Source organism: Emydura macquarii, unplaced genomic scaffold (assembly GCF_026122565.2).
Source record: "Emydura macquarii macquarii isolate MOO-44397 ecotype Brisbane River unplaced genomic scaffold, CSIRO-AGI_Emac_v2 contig_1043, whole genome shotgun sequence".
Lineage (NCBI taxonomy): Eukaryota > Metazoa > Chordata > Testudines > Chelidae > Emydura > Emydura macquarii.
This window is the reverse complement of record NW_027131180.1, coordinates 18,019,203-18,034,600: the sequence shown is the minus strand read 5'-3', so window position 1 is coordinate 18,034,600 and position 15,398 is coordinate 18,019,203.

The following is a 15,398-nucleotide window of genomic DNA, read 5'->3' as shown; positions in this document are numbered from 1 at the left end:
TAAAACAGCATATGACTTAAGTTGATTCTGGAGGTGATCACGGCATGACATTTCAGGATTGGAGGCAGTGAAAGTTAATGGTTAGATCTATTGACAGCTAACAAAATGATCTGATTGCTGTATGCTATTAATGAAACACAGAAGGCTCTTCTGTCATGCATTTTTTTCAGAATAGTCACAGCACAGCACTTACCTTACTTTCTCAAGACCCAACTAACTCACCAACTAGTGTTTGTGTCTGTGACGGAGAGACCAAGAATGACACATTTTGTTTGGTCCATATCTAAAATGATTTCCATCCCCCATTCTTCCTGCACAGAACAGATAGGTTTGCTATGCTTATGCCCAGTCTCCTGATTGAATAATTTAAAAATACCTCATTTTTCCAGAAATGTATAAATTTGATGAACCAACAGCTATCTGTTGGAGACCCATTACAATTTGAGTTGCTTGACCACTGTCCTACAGGCCTACCATAGCTTCAGTTGCTTGCTTGGCTTGTCTGACCCCTGTAGCATGACATCTTCCAGTTGGCAGAGATGAATAGGACTACTGAATAACCTTAGAGATGTCTCAGTTTCTGCATACCACGGCACATACTAAGACAAAATACACAACATATATGCTTGCAGCTGCACATAGATAACGGTGATGGGAACAACAAGTTATTCTTGAACGTCTGGGGGTACACTGTTTCATTGCCAAGGGGCATACTTTTACTGCGCCTCTCACTAATTATCATGGTGAGAATGGAATGCAGTTAAGCGTGAATTCCAATGTAGGTAATTAGCATATATGATAATAAGATAGAGATAATTAGGTGAAGGTTGTTTATGGAAGGGTATAAGAAGTCACCACTTAGACAAAGGGGCATACCCATCAACACCTGACTCTGTGGGAGGTGTTGCCAGTTGGACCAGAGGATCCACTGATTCCCTGGCGGGGCCCCTGAAGAAAGCCGTTCTTGTATACAGCCTTCTGAGTAACTGCTTAGCTCTCCAGGCTTAGTGAGTATGACATATTGTAGTTAATTTTAGGCTTTGTATCTAACTAGTATATTTATAGAAAACCTTGCACATTAAACCATATTGATCTGCAAATCGGGCATACCGTGTCTCACTGGTATCCACACTGATCACAAAGTGTCCAGTATCAACACTATGAGGTGATAGGCCAAATTCTGCTCACAATCTCACAGGAATGGTTCTCATTGTCTTAAATAGGATTTGCATCCACATAGGATATGATTCCAAATGCTCAAGTCAATACTCTAGGTGGACCTCACTCTCCAGTCAGAAGGTATAACGTAACAGCCATTGGGCCTCTGTTCACGTCAAGTCATTAGGGGATATTTTGTCCTTAGGTTTCTATATTTACAAAGTGAATTGCTCCATTACCATAGGTCATGAAAAGCCCATTAGAGGCACTGTCATGCTACCCAACAGAAGAGATTGCTCTTTGTGAATCACCTTTTCCCACAGACACTTCATGAACTTCAATTTCATTAATTTGCACAGGATCAAAGAATATATAATGAAAGAAAAATGTGCAAAAAAAGTCATATCTTGTCATAATGCTAAAAAGGCCAAAATGGTCTATAACATTCAATAGTTAGGTTTATTATATGAGAACCTTGCCATTCTCATCAAGTCACTATATGTTCCTGTCAATTGATCTAGCCTTCACTGAACGCAAGCCTTGATTCAGGTTTATCTATAGAACATCCCTTGATTAAGTTCCAATTTATTTTCAGAATTTCCTCACTATTTCCTCTTCATTATAGCTGAAATGAATTCATAAAAATTTGAAGCTAATGACCTGTATCGCTCTGTCGATCATCTCAGCCATAGGTCCGATGAGCACTGGATGATGCATGTAAGTGTTATTTGTGACATTCTTTGATATTATTTTATGGGCTTTACTATTTTATTATTGTATTTGTCAGTGTGATTATATATCATTGATGGTTTGCTTGATATTGCCTGGAAAGAGCTGATTAGCTGATACACATAACCCCAAACACATTTACTTCTATATACACATGGGGTTCATCTTATGAGTCTTCTTGACCAGGTCACCATTATAAAGGAAGATTTATTCTCATGGAATGAACTGGTTAAATACATGCTTTGACTGGCTATGGAAATAATTTCCAACAAGACAAATCCCACGTATGGCAAAGCAGATTAATTTCTTTGGATAGTATTTTCCACTGTAGCATAATGAAACAATGCATAAGATCTCAATCTGTGTGTATGTGCTCCATAGCACTCAGAAATACAATGACCTCAGGGCTTAGAAATTGCTGCAAATTCGTACTTTCCAAAACCTTTACTGCACAGTAGGCTTCCAGATAGAATTTGATTTAGGGTTAGATTCAAACCAGGGATGTTCAAGTCAAAGCCTTCTTTCACATTACCAGTCCCTCAAGCCCACCAACATCCCTATGCCTCTTGGAACATTTGGGTTACCAGTAGATCTCTATTTAATTTATCTTGGTTTGTCCACTCTAATCTCTGCTCACCTTTTATATTAAAAGCAGGGAATCAAGTTATTTCACACAGAAATAACACCCTCCGTAACTGCAGCTTTACTATCTGCAAGTTCACTTACCTCTAGTCTCCATCCCAGAGGTGCATGTCTCAGAAATTAAGCATTGTTCTAAGTAAACACTCCGTTCATAAGCAGAAAAGGAAAACCATGGACATGAGTAGCATTAACCTCAGCATCATCTAATCTATTTCCATCACACTGGTCAAACCCTTAATGATGCTATCTGTTTGAGAACAATTTTAGAGCTTGACTTACAGACAATTTTGCTGAAAATAAAAAAAAATTATCTTTGTATACAAAAATAGACATAATCCTGTATACAACATAAATGCATAATAGATTTTAGGAAGACAACTCTCTAAAAATCAGCAGTTATATTTTATGTTATGGTTTTAGGAAGATTAATGAATAATTTGATTTTTCAAAGATATTGAGTACATGGATATCATGTTTTTAAACATTATATTTAGCTAAACTTAAACTGCCAAGACAGCACATTCAAACTGACAAGGAGAGAATGGGCTGGATTTTGATCTTTCTTATTCTGGCATAAATCAGAAATAATTCCATTGAAGCCACTGGAGTTAAACCACTATAAAATAAGCATAAATTAAATCAGGATTTTGCCCAGGAGGGCCATATACAGCCCTCAGCCTGAAGAGAAAATTCAGCCCAGTGTGGGTCATTGTGGAAAGAGAGGAACTAAATGGAGAGAAAACCCACAAGAGTTTCAGATGTTCTTGAAATACCCCATGGGAATAAGCATCTTAGACGACTGTATTGTAGACAGCAGTGCCTATCAAATGGTTATGCTACTGCATTATCTTTCTAGCTACTATTTCTTCTAGAACAGTGGCTCTCAACCTTTCCAGACTACTGTACCCCTTTCAGAAGTCTGATCTGTTTTGTGTACCCCAAGTTTCACCACAGTTAAAAACTACTTGCTTACAAAATCAGACATAAAAATACAAAAGTGTCACAGCACGGTATTACTGAAAAATTTTACTTTCTCATTTTTACCATGTAATTATAAAATAAATCAATTGGAATATAAATATTGTACTTACATTTCAGTGTGGAGTATATAGAGAAGTATAAACAAGTCATTATCTGTATGAAATTGTAGTTTGTACTGACTTCACTAGAGTTTTTTTATGTAGCCTGTTGTAAAATTAAGCACATATCTAAATGAGTTTATGTACCCTCTGGAAGACCTCTGCGTACCCCCTGGGGTATGAGTACCTCTGGTTGAGAATCACTGTTCTAGAGAGTTCTTTAATTCTTAGGCATTTCTGTGATTCTATTGGTGAATAAAGTCATAATTGCTCACTTCCAGGTTCTTAAATGTAAAAGTAATGCATGTTTTATTATAATAAATTATTAGTCAGAGAGCCACTATTGTATAGCAATAAAACAGTCTAATTTGGTAAGATACATTGTTTATATGCTTTCTATTCCATCTTGAATTAGCTTGCATTAAAATATATAACAGTTGCAACACCTGTAAAAGATAAGGAATGCAACTGAACCTGTTAGCTAAGCTCTCACACAGTACCTGGACAACAGCCAGGGGACCTCAGTAAAACCTTCCACAGTTGGTGGTATAACAGTGTCCTTGCCTCAGGGAACCTTAGCATTAAAGTTATTAAATAAAGCAGCCAGCCTGGCAGTTGGCTATGAGAAGCAATTTATACCATTGTAAATGGATTAGCAAATTGTAATTTCTTTTAACATTTCAGTTTCAATTATTTCAAATGGATGTGCAGTTATAAATGTTAAAGAATTGTTTAAATGTTTCTCATAATGTAAAACGTAAATATACATTATAGCTTTTGTTTCCCAGGTGTATTTTCCTGATTTTTCTCTTCTCTGCTTATATTACTGCTTTTGTGCATTGCTGTATAAATTGCCCATTTGGAGACCAGGAGAAAAATATTTATGCTCTTGAAGATACAGAGTATTATACTAATCAGGAAAATATAGATTTGAAATGTCTTGAGGACCAGAGGAAAGCCTGTGGCTGTTCTTATCCTACATTCTCAGCTGGTATATTTTGACATGAACACCCTGGAGCAGTGCATGAGATACCAAGAAAGAGACTACACCATGGTATTGGAGAGTAAGGAGGGGAAGGAAACATTGTCTCTTAGCATGCCTTCATGGATTTCCTCTAACAAGGGTTAATTAATACATAGCTAACAGCTCAGAAACTATCACACTATCTTAAAGTGGTTTCAACAATATCTCACCTGATTTTTTTTTAAAGAATGCTGCAATTAAGCAATAAGGCATGACAAGGAATATGACTACTGGCATGGGATAATCGCATCCTTGGTGAGTGATAGAGAATGAGGAACAGATGAGTGCTTCTAATCCCCCAAGGGTGTGATTACCTCCTGATAGCAGTATCCACTAGAGAGACCACATTGCTATTATGAATTGTTTGGCTTTTATATATAAATATATTATCTAAGTGAATTAGTGTGTTCATTGCAACTGACATTTTGTGTCAGAATGCTTAGAAGCAGGAGGTTATCCCACTTATAAGCAGGCCCCTCCAGAATGCTTCACGGACACCCATTAGAGTTAGGAGAATTCTACCAGGAATCCTGCATGATGCAGAAAATTCCCATTTTTTAAAAAAGCATGTGTGTTAGCCACATTTGCGAGCCTAGTCAAAGCTGCTAGAGAACTTACAGGGTGGGGGGTGGAAGGAGGCACAAAATTAAGGCAATAAGATATCATAAAAAACACTAGCTCAGTTGAAAGCAGTCATGGAGAAGCCCAAAGGCTATGATGGCAGTCATCACTGATTCGAGAGAAGGGATACATCAAGGACAGGGAATGTCATATGGGAACAGCAAAGAGGCAACACAAGAGTGCTTAGCATGAGCCATTCTTCTAACAGCAGAACAAATGAAACAAGTGCATTGGTGCATTTGTCTATTTGCTGCTTGATACTCCTGAGAAAAATGTCAAAAATATTACACTCACAGCAAACATCTGTCTTCCCACCCTTCCCCGCCTACTCAAACCTAATTTAAAATGTTCTATCTACCAGAGTCAACTTAAAATAGTCTTTTATAAACTAGGTTAGCAATAAGAGAATGCTCTGTGCAGAGTCAACCATGTCAATATGCAGATAAGAAGCCACAACATATTTGGCCCCAAAAGGATAATCAAATGCTAAAAGAAAAACTATGCAAGGCAACTAGAGCGGAGGCAGGGATAGAATTGAAGTCTCTAGGATGGCATTCAACTGCCCTAATCATGCGACAACCCTTTCTTTTCTTGCAATACCCTGCCTCACTCACTTTCAAGTTCCACAAATGAGGCAGGGAACCCACAAACAGATTCCTTCATTACACAACCCCTATTTATTCCAGAGCAGAATCATTCTGTGCACTGCATGATCCAGGGATCCTGTGTAAAAATATGGGATGATGTCATTAAAGACTGTATCATAATGCATATAAAGGAGGGGCTGGCATTCTGGCATTTTCTAACATCAGAGTGCTTGACTTCACAACTTTAATCATTAAAACTGTATTTCCTAATTTTTTATTATTGGTTTATTGATGAGAACAACCTTAACTGAAATTTAACTCTTAAATTAAGTTTTATTTTGTTTCTGAATTTCATTAGTTTTTAAAATAGATTTTTTAAAATATATGTGCTATTTATTCCCTTAGTTTATTCTCTACTTACTCACTTGTTGTCTTCAATGTATATTTTATTGTCATTGTTATCTTTGTCAAGCTTCACATTTCATCAGTTGGGCCCCGATCCACAAAGGTATTTAGGTTTCTAACTTCCACTGATTTCACTGAAAGCTTGGAACCTACATTCCTTTGTGAATCTTGGGCTTATTGCCACGTTGACCAATATAAAAATTGTATTCAAACGAAACATTTTTTTCAATGCAATTTCAGTTTTACTGCAACTTCTAAATGAGATTTTTAACTGTAGCAGAAAACTGAATATGGACTCAAAACTATAATTACTCTCTTTTTTATGAGTTAAATATTCAGAATGTCAGAGCGCCCAGTTTGTAAGAAACAGATAAACAAAATACAGGAAAAGAAGCTGGAATTCTGCATATTATTTTCATATAACCCTTTTTGAGGAAAGTAACAGTTATCCTTTGAAAAAGCAACAGTGCAACTTACCACAGTTTAAACCCAAAGGAGAACAGTAGGAGCTTAGCTAAACCCAGTCTGCCTTCATTACAGCTCCTCCTGTGACCAATGGTAGTCTGAGGGAAATCAGTTACCAAAGGCAGCCATTGCCATGACAACCAGTGCAATAGTGACTCCCCAAGCATGCATATTGACTGGAGGGAGGGAGTGCTGAGTGGCTGATATTTCTGATGTCACAATGTTTCTGCTCAGGCTATGCATTGTGGGGGGGTGGGGACGGAGGGGGGAACAGGCTCCTCTGATGCTGTTTTTCCCAACTTTCCTAAAAACAACATTTAAACTCCAAATGCACAAGGTTTAAATTCCTCCTGGATTGTTTACAAAAAGGATTCTGAAAAAAAAAGGTGAGACACTGAGGTACAGACCTTGTAAAACAGAAAATGTTGGTTCAACACTGCTTACAAGACCATAATGGAATAGGTGATATCTAGGGATTTGATTTACTAATTGTGGATCTGCTGTCTTTATATGCACTTTCTTAGAAATATTATTGAAGTAGTAGTGTACTAATGTAATATAATGTCTCTATGTCTAGTAAATTCATATAACCCAATGTGGGAAAGTAACTACTTCCCCAAGGAGGCAGCTTTATCTCTACAGAGCAATTCACAAAGCCATGAGATTTTCCAAAATGATAGCTGTGCAAAGTCAGAGTTTTCACACTGTTTGCATATCTCATATTTCTGGTCAAACCTTTATGAGATCCGATTACTCAAAATTATATACTATGCTCAACATTAAAGCCAATCCACTGTTGTCTGTGTATGCTGTACTTACCATGCCATGAGCCACCCACCTTTAAAGTCAGACTAATTCTTTTTTGTGAATCATCAGATAAAAAATACTAGTTAGTGGTTATATGGAGGGAGATTTTCCAAGGCACAAAAGATAATTAAACAGCAAATTCCTGTCAAAAAATCAATGATAGTTGTGCGTCCAAATGCCTTTTGAGCCCTTCAAAAATCTCCTCCATATTGTATACCTCTGTAAGAGTCCTGGGATAACTTATTTTTTGCATTACCGTTTATCATGAAGTTTGTTTTCTCCATGTGGCTAATAGTATGAGACAGCTAGAGATTGGAGTTACTATATATAGTAGTGAGGAACCGTCATCTAGTCTGAACAGTTTAGTTTTACCATATTTTTCGTTGGAACAGTCTGTGGAATTTGTCTGCATATCAGTAATATGGAAATTATTCCACATTATACATTTCTATGAGGATCATGTAATATATTGTCTGGTACTGCATGCTATGTTTTATAAAATTCAAACTTTTTTATTATTTAAGACCCACATTTAGGTAAAAGTGTCAGAAGGAGTAAAAAATTCAAAAAGGTGTTCACTTAATAGGTTCAAATAAACGAATACATCTGAGCAAATCCCAATTTACTTGTTAATTTTACACAAGCAGGAAAGGAGGCTAAATACGAGCAAATAATTAATTGCAAATTATTTGCTTATTTCTAACACTGGTGCCTAATGTCACAACATCATTGTACAGTGATGTAATGTCATGATACAATAGCAACATATTATGGCTACACTTCAACAGTTATTATTGCAGCAAATCTAGTCAATGATGAAGTAACTGTCCAGCTCATAATGGTATGCACAATGTAGACATATGATCTCAATATGTCTACACTACAATGATGATTCTCCAGGTTCTAGAAATTTCCTAAAAGCATGCTTCAAAATGTTTTGACTGTTCAGTTAGTCTTTGTAATATGCATTCACATATCATTTTTAACAGTGGGTGGGATTTCCAGAAGCACCAAAGTGTGACAAGAGCACAAGTCCCATGGACTTGTAACTCACTTTGGTGCTTTTGAAAATTCTATTTATCATTGCCACAGGACACATACAGTATACAGGAGTCTCTGTAAACACACAACATGATCATAATCACTCCATGCTGTGCTTTTGTGTTTCCAAAAAATCAACAAGTCTTCAGTTCAAGCATCCCACTGGTGTTAGATTTGTCCTGGTGGTGCAAAGTAAGATGTGATTTTTATTCACATTTTATGGTGAGCAGCTTGATGTTATTTTATACCCACATGTAGACTGATGTGTGCCAAGCTGACAGCAAAGTGAAAAATCTATGTTTGTGAACTTGATGTTGAGCACAAATGGAGAAAACATGCATCAGTCTTGCCCCCTAGTTACCACAGACTTGAAAAGTCACAGTCCTGCAGTGGAAGTAATGCAGAGCCTGCATCACCCAAGAGGATTCAATGGTTCCCAGAGATTTCAAATACCTGCTACATAAAATACAGTCCCCACCATAATCAGCCAGCTCTTATGGCCTGCATGGAGGGAGGCCAGGCCATAGTTCCTCCGTTAGGTATATGTATATGACAGTAACTACTATAGGGGGATGTCCAGACATCCATTTTGTTTTGCTTTAAATAGCTAAATATTTTAGCTGGGATTCAAAAACAAATAATGCAGGTGCACTAACTTGGCAGTAGACAGTTCAACAATGGTGTTCTAAGATCAAATATGGAGGAGAATGGTTAGATTTATATTATATATATGTATATAAATAAAAGAGGACTTCTCCTGTAAATTAGTCCTTGCGAGGTTCGGTTTTGGCCATTTACAATAGGACATTTCTCACAAAGATACTCAACATATCCACCAGAGCCTGCAAGACCATGGAAAAGTAAATCTTTCAGCTGATATACTCATCGCAAGATGGTCTGGGGCCAAAATTGGGATATGCATTCCATCTATCACCCAGTCACAGTTAGGGAATCCCATTGCCTCAAAGATATCAATTATTTCCTGCACATTATCTACAGTCACAATCCTTCATAGCAGGAGGCAATTTATGGCCCTGAACACTTGCAAAACTGCAATCCCCACAGTGAAATTTCAACTCCAACCTGATTTGCGACTGACTGATAGCAATCTGGGGTTACCAGCTTCCACACAGTGATTCCCACTTCCTTTTCCACAGTGAGGGCAGCTCTCATTCTGGAGTCCTTGTGCCGCAGTGAGGAGGCAAACACTGCACACAGTTCCAGGAAGGTGGATTTGCACATCCAGAAGTTCTGCAGCCACTGCTTATCATCCCGAACATGCATCATGATGCAATCCCACCACTCAGTGCTTGTTTTCTGAGCTCAGTACCAATGGGTCCATCGTGTGCAGCTGCTCCATGAATGGCAGCAGCAATCTTGAATTATTTGTTTCCATGGCAGACAGCAGGGCAGGCAGCACCGATTCATTCTATTTCTCAGCTCATGAAATACTGCAGGAAAAGCCATGTTATGTTCATAATGCTCATCACCAGACTGGTCAACAGTTCAGGATCCACGCTGTCAGGCAGAGATGGCGGGCACACAGTTTACAAAGGCTGTTGAAAGATGGTGCAAAATGAAGTTGGAAGGCCATGGAATGATGGGACAAAAGGAACTGCATCATGGGACGGCGACCATGCCCCTATGATGCACCAAGTGCATTCCAGAGTTCAGAGCAGCAGAGGGAGACAGAGGGTGGCGAGTTGCACAGTGGGATAACTATGCAACACTCTCTTTGTCAATGCAACACTCTCTTTGTCAGTGCAAGAACAACAACTCTGGGTGCACTCCGCTGATACAAAGAATGTTGTGGGGATGTGCACAAATGATGTAATTAAAGCAGCTTTTGATTGTCAATGTGACTTCAGTCAACTTAACTATAGTGTAGATATGGCCTTAATATAGTAAGATCCCCTAAAACCATTGCAAGAAATTGCCACATCTGTCAAAGAAGGCGCTCAACTTCTAACTGCATCAGCCCCCTGATTCCCAGTGCGTTCCACTAACTTCTCATCTTAACTGTAGTTTTTCTCTCTCATTTATTTTGCTAAAATTCAGCAAGTGGAAGACTCTGTGGGGTTGGTTTGTCTGGAGGCTGTTTATCTTTCCTAGACTGCTGACAATCTTCAACAAAGTATCAGTATTGGCTCTTACTGAAATTTCTCTCTTATAGAACCTTACTTTACATAATACTGCAGATAAACCAAAATGAGCTACCTAATCCACAAGAGAACTCCTGCATGCATTGATGCTGCTGCTGAAGTGGGTGACAATTGCTCTTCCTGGTTCTCACTTGGTTGCACTTCCTGACATTCAGTTGCTCTTCCTGGTTCTCACCTGACCTGGTTTCCTTTTTGCTATCCTTTTATTAGTATGTATCCTTACTTTGTAGTTTAAAGTGGAAGCACTTGGCTGAGGATTTCTGAAATTATAAGAAATGTACTGGACATCTTCTATAAATTGTGTGGGTTTTAAGGCTGATGAGAGGTGACAGATCAGACAGCCTTGGAAACAGAAATCTTATTAAGACACAGAACAAGTGCAGCACAAATCTCAGCAAATTTTTCCACTAAAGTATCTTAGTCCTGTTCTGTAAGAACAACGACTAGGAAGAAGAGTTCAGTTTCCATACACATTTAGGGTCTGAATCTGCACAATTCTGAGCTCCTCCTTGCAGCATCAGGCCCTTAACCTTTCTGCTGAGATGGCAAAAGGTTCCAGTTAATGGTGGTGGTTTTTGTGACATGGACACCTTTACCCTGGAATGTAAAGGCCAAACAACGAACAGATGGTAGCAACTTTCAGCCATTCACTCAACCTGGGTGTGATTTGATCTAATGACCTTGAGGTGAAAGCCTATATCTCCCATTACTAAACTTCTAGGCAACCCACTAAGCCAAGTGTGAAGGCGACTAGAGCTGTGCAAATAACTGACTTTTACGGTTGGTGGCTGAACTGAAAAAGTCAATTTTTGTGTGTGTTTCAGGTCAAATTAAATGCTTTGTTCAATCCAAGATAAAATGTTTGTTTCATCTGAGCATTTTGAACTTTGATATAGAAAACTGAATGAAATATCTAAACAAAAAATCATTTTGAATAAAAACAATCGAAATGTTTTGTTTCAAAAATGTCAACAAAAAATTATTTTTGGATAATTTTTGTTTTGTTTTGTTGTGTTTCATTGGTCTGCAGCACCAATGCTAATAGAGTCAGCAGCTCTGGCTTGGTGACAAGCTACAGGCTTTTGTGAGCAAACTGGCTCAAAACCCCTAGCTTATTAAGCTAATTTCAAGATACAAGACACTGTAAGGTCAGTGAATCAGCACACCTAATTCATTGGGATGTTGCTAAGGAACAGGCCTCTGTGATGTCACTGGTGCAGCACCTCCAGCTTGCTGGATGTCAAGACATGGACTTATGCAAGGTCATTTGATCAGTATCTCTACCTTTATGGATATATATCTTCAAATTTTTAAAATATAACTATGGACCGATATCCTGTACACTGGGTATCTATCCCATAAATTAAACAAAGGACTGTTCATAATATATTCACCTCAGTATCTTGCCTCAATAGCCGTAGAGAAGAAAGAATAAAGATAAGCTTTCCAGAGTTTGCAGAAAATATGGGTTCTGGCAAACCAAAATGGGGAGCGAGTTCCAAAACCATGAACTGCTCTCAGAGAATGACCTACCAGCTGTTCTCTCTGATTTATATTGAGATAGTTCCAGCTCAAGTACTTCTGCTAATCTCAGCTGTGGCACTTTGTCAGAGAGGGAGAGATGATCTCTCTGGTAAGTAAGTCCAAAAACATTTTGGGCTTTGTAGGTTAAAACTGATGCCTTTAATTCCTCTTGGAAGCATCTGGAAACCCAGCACAGATGTCAAAAAACTGGTCTGAAAAGTGTTCTCAACATGCTATTCCACTTAATAAACTCATTACTGAAATTTTATCGCAGGGTGACAATGGCATGAATAAATTGTGTTAAAGTCCACATCAGAGGGAAATGGCTGAGATGAAAAGAAATTGTTATAGGCCACAACTGCTATCTAGGCATCCAAGAAAAGCCCACTGTCTAACACCCTTTTGTTGCATGTCTGTTTTACAAATGGTAGTCATAGTCCCCAATGAAATATGCTGATATAAATTCCACCAACTCTTCCAGCAGCATTCTGAAGTGATCCTATCCCATCAGCATTATGAAGCGATCTTAGAACCATTAGCAATTATCTTTAAGGATTCGTGGAGGACAGCTGAAGTCCCAAAGGACTGAAGAAGGGCAAACATAGCGCCTATCTTTAAAAAGGTAAACAGAGAGGACTGGGGAATTATAGACCAATCAGCCTAAATTGATAACTTTTTTTCAAAATAGACTAGAAGTTCTATTACCAAAACACCAAGAGAAATATTTTCTTACAGAATATTTGGCCTGATAACAAGCCCCATAAACTTTACAGGAAAGCCTGTCCTCATGAAAGTTGCAGCCCCATATATTGCAGATTCCTAAGGATTTGAACCACTGGGAACTTATCTGAACCACCAAGTTATTTGGTATTCACCTATCATACTAAATCACTGATGTAGTACAAATGATAGTATGGATTTCTCTTTTCTAAAAGTAAGTCTACTTATTTAGATGGTTTCTTGGAATCAATTCAATTATTGGCTTATGAAACTTGTTCACATTGCTTATGCGGGGAGGCTGCCTCATTACACAAGTGTATATTCATCAGACTTATAGTTTCCTTGTATAGACCAAAAAGGTGAGGCTACACAAATGCCATATTTAAAATCTGCCATCAAACGCACCACTTTTCCACATCTATTCCCAGAAGCCTGTGCATGAATAGATCTTGTGAATGCAGTATAGACAGGATACTGTGCAGACAATATGCTCATCCTGCTACAAAAGGCTCCATTTGCTTCACTTTTATACAAGTTTTAGTGTATAGTGCATATTCCAGTGCATAGGTAAGTTCTATGAGACTTCATCTAATGCAGTCTGATGACTGAGCTTTAAGAGAGAGCCCCTTCTTTCTGTTCCACTTATAGTCAATGAAGCTCCACATGAATAACAGAAAAATTCCCTTGATTATAGATCTAATTCTTTTCTGTTTTGGGTAGTTTCTATATTATTGCTAATGTAAATAATTCATTTTCTGCCCCCCCCCCCTTTTGATTGTTTTGCAATTGCTGTTATGACTCTGTATATATCCCAGTATGAACAAAAACGGCATGTTGCTGTACCACAATTTTTTTAAAGTTATTAGTTGTTATATTTTTAGTCCAGAACTGTGAAGAAACACATGCAGCACATTATGATAATGTGCTATGCCAGGTTACTCTGAGTCACATTGTGTTTAAACAACCACTTTATTCTACCATCTGCTACATAATGGGCTTTTTGATAAATGTGTGCCTGAGCTTTGACTATGGGATGCACATGAGTATTGAGGCTGCACTTTTCCAAGTTGTTAAATGTGCCTGTTAAATGTGTGTCTCGTTCACATTAAGGCCCCTGCACGCTGTTTTAGCAATGTACAGAGGCCTTAAAATGGGTGTGCTTATAATTCCCTCCCACTCTACAATCTCTTTATACAGCGAGAGCATTGTAAATGGGACTTAATGGACATGAGAATAAACAAGGGCCTTTCTGGCCAGTGACTTTACTATTGGGTAAAGCATTAGAAAATATGCTGTAGGGAACAATCCTACATTGCATACCATATTGGGTGTTTCCCAACTTCTAAATTGTATCATTCCATTATACATTCTTCTCATTTGAACTGCCATTATGAGATTCTAACTCCTTATATTTTACTGCAAATTTCTAGCATCATCCTGTTACTTAAAGGTCTTTTAAAACTACACATTTAGCAGTTGCCCAACATACTAGATAAAATACACCAGGCACAATGCAACTCCAGTGCTGTTTAGTTTTCATAGAAATAGCATTAGCAGATCAGCCCAGTGGTCCATCTTTCTGTCTCCAGCATTGTCTAGTACCAGATAAAGTACATTGCATTTTTATAGCAATTTTAATGAAAATATCTCAAAGTGTTTTACAAAGGTGGGTAAGTAGTATTAGCCCCATTTTATACAGATGCTTCACAGAGAGCTGTGAAACATCCCTAATGAACACTTATATAATAATATGTCCATGTGGAAAGTTAATTCATGTTCCTAGTTAATTAGAACTTGACTTATGTCCAGAAGCACAAGCGTGATCACCCATAAAATTTTAATCTAGGTAATGTAACTGAGGATGTTTTTATTTTACATAATCTATTACATCTATTCTTTTTTGAAGTCCTATTGTGTCCATTGTCTTGATGATAGCTGGTGACAGTAAGTTCCATAAGACATTTATGCTGTGTAAAACAGAAAAAAAATTTTTTGCCATTTTTAAAATCCTTGCCTTATTTATTTACTGAGAATTTCTTTGTTATTGTATTATGAGACATGGTACACACAATAGCCCAAGTGACTTCTTCTATATAATAGGCTTTATTTTATGTATTTATCAGGTTTCCTCTTATAAATTCTTGAACTAATTGCTCCTAACTTGTTTAAATCTCACCCCACAGGAAATTCTTTAATGGCTTCTAATCATTTTTAGGCCCATCTCTGGACCTTTCCCATTTGTGCTAAATCTAGATATAGACAAGTTAAAAATTGAACAGTATTCAAAATGAGGGCATTATGATATTTTCACTATCATTCTCTATCCCATTCTTAATGCCAGCCTAAAAATCTTGTTTGCTTTTTGACGGTAGCAAAGAATTGAGATATTTGCAATGATAACTTGGTCTTTTCCTTGAATGGTAACAGTTAAGTT